This window comes from Arachis hypogaea, chromosome 16, assembly GCF_003086295.3.
Source record: "Arachis hypogaea cultivar Tifrunner chromosome 16, arahy.Tifrunner.gnm2.J5K5, whole genome shotgun sequence".
In the NCBI taxonomy this organism is placed as follows: domain Eukaryota; kingdom Viridiplantae; phylum Streptophyta; class Magnoliopsida; order Fabales; family Fabaceae; genus Arachis; species Arachis hypogaea.
The window spans coordinates 82,758,525-82,765,248 of record NC_092051.1 but is presented as its reverse complement, the minus strand read 5'-3'; the positions used below and the strand labels follow the sequence as shown (position 1 = coordinate 82,765,248).

General features: G+C 38.4%; 1 non-coding gene across 1 annotated transcript; it reads right to left on the bottom strand.

The window, feature by feature from the left end:
• Positions 1 to 1,578: 1,578 nt before the first annotated feature.
• LOC112760067 (small nucleolar RNA R71) lies at positions 1,579 to 1,686 on the bottom strand. The gene has a single exon (XR_003180524.1). It is a non-coding gene; the product is annotated as a small nucleolar RNA R71 (small nucleolar RNA).
• Between the last annotated feature and the right edge of the window lie 5,038 nt (positions 1,687 to 6,724).

Genomic DNA, 6,724 nt, shown 5'->3' with positions numbered 1-6,724 from the left:
ATCTTGACATTCATAGCATTCTTGCATGCATTCATTATTTTGATCCATAACTTTCATGCATTGCATTATTTTTCTTGTTTTTCTTTCTCTTCATTAAAAATTCAAAAAAAAAATCCTTCTCTTTTTCTCATCATCAAATTCGAAAATTTGAATTGACTTTTTCAAAATTTTTAAATTCTAGTTGTTTCTTATGAGTCAAATCAAATTTTCAATTTGAAAATCTTATCTTTTTTTAAAATCTTTTTCAAAAATCATACATTTTTCATTATTTTCGAAAAATTCAAAAATCTTTTTCAAGATATTTTTCAAAAATCTTTTTCTTATCTTTATCAAAATTTTCGAAAATAATATTAACAATTAATGTTTTGATTCAAAAATTTCAAGTTTGTTACTTGCTTGTTAAGAAAGATTCAAACTTTAAGTTCTAGAATCATATCTTGTGATTTCTTGTGAATCAAGTCATTAATTGTGATTTTAAAAATCAAATCTTTTTCAAAAGTAATTCCTATCATATCTTTTCAAATTATATTCTTATCTTATCTTTTTCAAAAATCTAATTTCAAAATATCTTCTCCAACTTCCTAACTTCTCATCTTTTCAAAATTTGTTTCAACTAACTAACTAACTTTTTGTTTGTTTCTTAACTTTTTCAAAACTACCTAACTAACTCTCTCTCTCTAATTTTCGAAAATATCTTCCCTCTTTTTCAAAAATTTCTTTTTAATTAACTAATTATTCTTATTTTTATTTTTGATTTTAAGAATTTTCGAAAAAAACTACTAACCTTTTTCAAAAACTATTTTCAAAAATCACTAACTATTTTTCAAAAATTATTTTCGAAATTTCCCATCTCTCATCTCATTCTATTTATTTATTCATCCACTAACATCTCCCCCTCACCCACCAAAAATCCGAACCCTCTCTCTCTCTTTCTGAGTTCAGATTTTTCTCTTCTTCTTTTCTTCTACTAACAATAAGGAACCTCTTTACTGTGACATAGAGGATTCCTCTTCTTTTCTTTTTCTCTTCTCTTTCTTATGAGCAGGGACAGAGAAAAAGGCATTCTTGTTGAAGCTGATCCAGAACCTGAAAGGACACTAAAGAGGAAACTAAGAGAAGCTAAATTACAACAATCCAGAGACAACTTGATTGAAAATTTCGAACAAGTAAAGGAAATGGCAGCCGAACCCAACAACAATGCAAGGAGAATGCTTGGTGACTTTACTGCACCTAATCCCAACTTTGAGCAAACAACTTTACTGCATCTCCATTCCTGCCATTAGAGCAAACAACTTTGAGCTGAAACCTCAACTAGTTTCTCTGATGCAGCAGAACTGCAAGTTTCATGGACTTCCATCTGAAGATCCTTTTCAGTTCTTAACTGAATTCTTGCAGATATCTGATACTGTTAAGACTAATGGAGTAGATCCTGAAGTCTACAGGCTCATGCTTTTCCCGTTTGCTGTAAGAGACAGAGCTAGAATATGGTTGGACTCTCAACCTAAAGACAGCCTGAACTCTTGGGATAAGCTGGTCACGGCTTTCTTAGCCAAGTTCTTTCCTCCTCAAAAGCTGAGCAAGCTTAGAGTGGATGTTCAAACCTTCAAACAGAAAGAAGGTGAATCCCTCTATGAAGCCTGGGAGAGATAAAAAGGATTGACCAAAAAGTGTCCTACTGACATGCTTTCAGAATGGACCATCCTAGATATATTCTATGATGGTTTATCTGAGCTATCAAAGTTGTCATTGGATACCTCTGCAGGTGGATCCATTCACCTAAAGAAAACGCCTGCAGAAGCTCAAGAACTCATTGACATGGTTGCTAATAACCAGTTCATGTACACTTCTGAGAGGAATCCTGTGAGTAATGGGACGCCTATGAAGAAGGGAGTTCTTGAAGTTGATACTCTGAATGCCATATTGGCTCAGAACAAAATATTAACTCAGCAAGCCAATATGATTTTCCAGAGTCTGAATGGAATGCAAGCTGCATCCAACAGTACTCAAGAGGCATCTTCTGAAGAAGAAGCTTATGATCCTGAAAACCCTGCAATAGCAGAGGTAAATTACATGGGTGAACCTTATGGAAACACCTATAATTCATCATGGAGAAATCATCCAAATTTCTCATGGAAGGATCAAAAGCCTCAACAAGGCTTTAATAATGGTGGAAGAAACAGGTTTAGCAATAGCAGGCCTTTTCCATCATCCACTTAGCAACAGACAGAGAATTCTGAGCAGAATCCATCTAGCTTAGCAAACTTAGTCTCTGATCTATCTAAGGCCACTGTGAGTTTCATGAATGAAACAAGGTCTTCCATTAGAAATTTGGAAGTACAAGTGGGCCAGCTGAGTAAAAGAATCACTGAAATCCATCCTAGTACTCTCCCAAGCAATGCAAAAGAGAATCCAAAAGGAGAGTGCAAGGCCATTGACATAACCAAAATGGCCGAACCCAAGGAGGGAGAGGAGGACGTGAATCCCAAGGAGAAAGACCTCCTGGGACGTCCAGTGATCAATAAGGAGCTTCCCTCTGAGGAACCAAAGGACTCTGAGGCTCATCTAGAGACCATAGAGGTTCTATTAAACCTCCTTATGACCTTCATGAGCTCTGATGAGTATTCCTCTTCTGAAGAGAATGAGGATGTTACTGAAGAGCAAACTGCCAAGTTTCTTGGTGCAATCATGAAGCTGAATGCCAAATTATTTGGCATTGATGCTTGGGAAGTTGAACTTCCCTTGTTCATCAATGAACTAAGTGATCTGGATCAACTGACATTGCCTCAGAAGAGACAGGATCCTGGAAAGTTCATAATACCTTGTACTATAGGCACCATGATCTTTAAGGCTCTGTGTGACCTTGGTTCAGGGATAAACCTCATGCCCCTCTCTGTAATAGAGAAACTGGGAATCTATGGGGTGCAAACTGCTAAAATCTCATTAGAGATGGCAGACAATTCAAGAAAACAGGCATATGGACAAGTAGAGGACGTATTAGTAAAGGTTGAAGGCCTTTACATCCCTGCTGATTTCATAGTCTTGGATACTAGAAAGGAAGAGGATGAATCCATCATCCTAGGAAGACCTTTCCTGGCCACAGCAAGAGCTGTGATTGATGTGGACAGAGGAGAATTGATCCTTCAATTAAATGAGGACAACCTTGTGTTTATAACTCAAGGATCTCTCTCTGCATCCATGGAGAGGAAGCATAAAAAGCTTCTCTCAAAGCAGAGTCAAACAAAGCCCCCACAGTCAAACTCTAAGTTTGGTGTTGGGAGGCCACAACCAAACTCTAAGTTTGGTGTTGAACTCCCATATCCAAACTCTAAGTTTAGTGTTGGAGAGTCTCAACAAAGCTCTGCACATCTGTGAGGCTCCATGAGAGCCCACTGTCAAGCTACTGACATTAAAGAAGCGCTTGTTGGGAGGCAACCCAATTTTTATCTAACTATATTCTTCTTAGTTATATGTCTTTATAGGTTCATGATCATGAGGAGTCACAAAATAAATATAAAAATTGAAAACGGAATCAAAAACAGCAGAAGAAAAATCACACCCTGGAGGAGCATCTGCCTGGCGTTCAACGCCAGAACAGAGCATGGTTCTGGTGCTGAACGCCCAAAATGGGCAGCATCCTGGCGCTGAACGCCCAGAACAAGCATGGTTCTGGCGTTCAATGCCAGAAATGACAACAAATGGGCGTTGAATGCCCAAAATGGGCACCAACCTGGCGCTGAACGCCCAGAGTTGTGTGCAAGGGCATTTTACATGCCTAAATTGGTGCAGGGATGTAAATGCCTTGACACCTCAAGATCTGTGGACCCCATAGGATCATCTCAGGATCTGTGGACTCCACAGGATCATCTCAGGATCTGTGGACCCCACAGGATCCCCACCTACCTCATCATCTCTCTTTCCATTCATGATCATCCCTTCTGTTTTCCATTTACCACTCACATCCATACACCCACTACCTTCAAAATTCAACATCTCTCTCCCACCCAACCCCACCCATATGGCCGAATACACACATCCATCCATCTCCTCCATATCTTCTTCTTCTTCTTCTTCTATTCTTTCTTCTTTTTGCTCGAGGGCGAGCAACATTCTAAGTTTGGTGTGGTAAAAGCATAGCTTTTTTGTTTTTTTCCATAACCATTGATGGCTCCTAAGGCCAGAGAAACCTCTAGAAAGAGGAAAGGGAAAACAAAAGCTTCCATCAAGGATCTATAGCTCAGTGGTAGAACATTTGACTGCAAATCAAGAGATCCCTGAGATACCTCAGGGGATACATTTTCTTCCACACAATTATTGGAAGCAACTAAGGATGGAACATCAAGAGCACTCCATCATCCTTCATGAAATAAGAGAAGATCAAAAAGCAAGGAAAGGAGGAGCAACAAAGACAAGGAAGAGACATAAAAGAGCTCAATGACATCATTGGTTCCTCAAGAAGGAAACGCCACCATCACTAAGGTGGATTCATTCCTTGTTCTTATTTCTTCTGTTTTTCGTTTTCTATGTTATGTGCTTATCTATGTTTGTGTCTTCATTACATGATCATTAGTAGTTAGTAACTATGTCTTAAAGTTATGAATGTCCTATGAATCCATCACCTCTCTTAAATGAAAAAATGTTTTAATTCAAAAGAACAAGAAGTACATGAGTTTTGAACTTATCCTTGAACTTAGTTTAATTATATTGATGTGGTGACAATGCTTCTTGTTTTCTGAATGTATGCTTGAACAGTGCATATGTCTTTTGAAGTTGTTGTTTAAGAATGTTAAATATGTTGGCTCTTGAAAGAATGATGACAAGGAGACATGTTATTTGATAATCTGAAAAATCATAAAAACGATTCTTGAAGCAAGTAAAAGCAGCAAAGAACAAAGCTTGCAGAAAAAAAAATAGGCGAAAAAAAAATAGAAAGAAAAAAAAAAGAAAAAGAAAAAGCAAGCAGAAAAAGCCAAAGCTCTTAAAACCAAGAGGCAAGAGCAAAAAGCCAATAATCCTTAAAACCAAAAGGCAAGGGAAATAAAAAGGATCCCAAGGCCTTGAGCATCAGTGGATAGGAGGGCCTACAGGGATAAAATCCTGGCCTAAGCGGCTAAACCAAGCTGTCCCTAACCATGTGCTTGTGGCGTGTAGGTGTCAAGTGAAAACTTGAGACTGAGCGGTTAAAGTCAAGGTCCAAAGCAAAATAAGAGTGTGCTTAAGAACCCTGGACACCTCTAATTGGGGACTTTAGCAAAGCTGAGTCACAATCTGAAAAGGTTCACCCAATTATGTGTCTGTGGCATTTATGTATCCGCTGGTAATACTGGAAAACAAAGTGCTTAGGGCCACGGCCAAGACTCATAAAACAGCTGTGTTCAAGAATCATCATACTGAACTAGGAGAATCAATAACACTATCTGAACTCTGAGTTCCTATAGATGCCAATCATTCTGAACCTCAATGGATAAAGTGAGATGCCAAAACTATTCAAGAGGCAAAAAGCTACAAGTCCCGCTCATCTGATTGGAGCTATGTTTCATTGATAGTTTGGAATTTATAGTAAATTCTATTCTTTTTATCCTATTTTGATTTTCAGTTGCTTGGGGACAAGCAACAATTTAAGTTTGGTGTTGTGATGAGCGGATAATTTATACGCTTTTTGGCATTGTTTTTAGTATATTTTTAGTAGAATCTAGTTACTTTTAGGGATGTTTTTAATAGATTTTATGTTAAATTCACATTTCTGTACTTTACTATGAGTTTGTGTGTTTTTATGTGATTTCAGGTATTTTCTGGCTGAAATTGAGGGACTTGAGCCAAAATCAGATTCAGAGGTTGAAGAAGGACTGCTGATGCTGTTGGATTCTGACCTTCCTGTACTCAAAGTGGATTTTCTAGAGCTACAGAACTCGAAATGGCGCGCTTCCAATTGCGTTGGAAAGTAGACATCCAGGGCTTTCCAGAAATATATAATAGTCCATACTTTAGCCAAGAATAGATGACATAAACTGGCGTTCAACGCCAGCTTTCTGCCCAAATCTGGCGTCCAGCGCCAGAAAAGGAGCCAAAACCAGAGTTGAACACCCAAACTGGCACAAAAGCTGGTGTTCAACTCCAAGAAGGACCTCTACACGTGCAACACTCAAGCTCAGCCCAAGCACACACCAAGTGGGCCCCGGAAGTGGATTTATGCATCAATTACTTACTTCTGTAAACCCTAGTAGCTAGTTTATTATAAATAGGACCTTTTACTATTGTATTAGACATCTTTGGATTATCTTTTGATCTATTGATCACGTTTTGGGTGCTGGCCATCTCGGCCATGCCTGGACCTTTCACTTATGAATTTTCACGATAGAGTTTCTACACTCTATAGATTAAGGTGTGGAGCTCTGCTGTTCCTCAAAGATTAATGCAAAGTACTACTGTTTTCTATTCAACTCATCTTATTTCGCTTCTAAGATATTCATTCGCACTTCAATCTGAATGTGATGAACGTGACAATCATCGTCATTCCCTATGAACGCGTGCCTGACAACCACTTCTGTTCTACCTTAGACTGAATGAGTATCTCATAGATCTCCTAACCAGAATCTTCGTGGCGTAAGCTAGAATGATGGCGGCATTCAAGAGAATCCGGAAGGTCTAAACCTTGTCTGTGGTATTCCGAGTAGGATTCAATGAATGAATGACTGTGACGAGCTCCAAACTCGCGATTGCAGGGCGT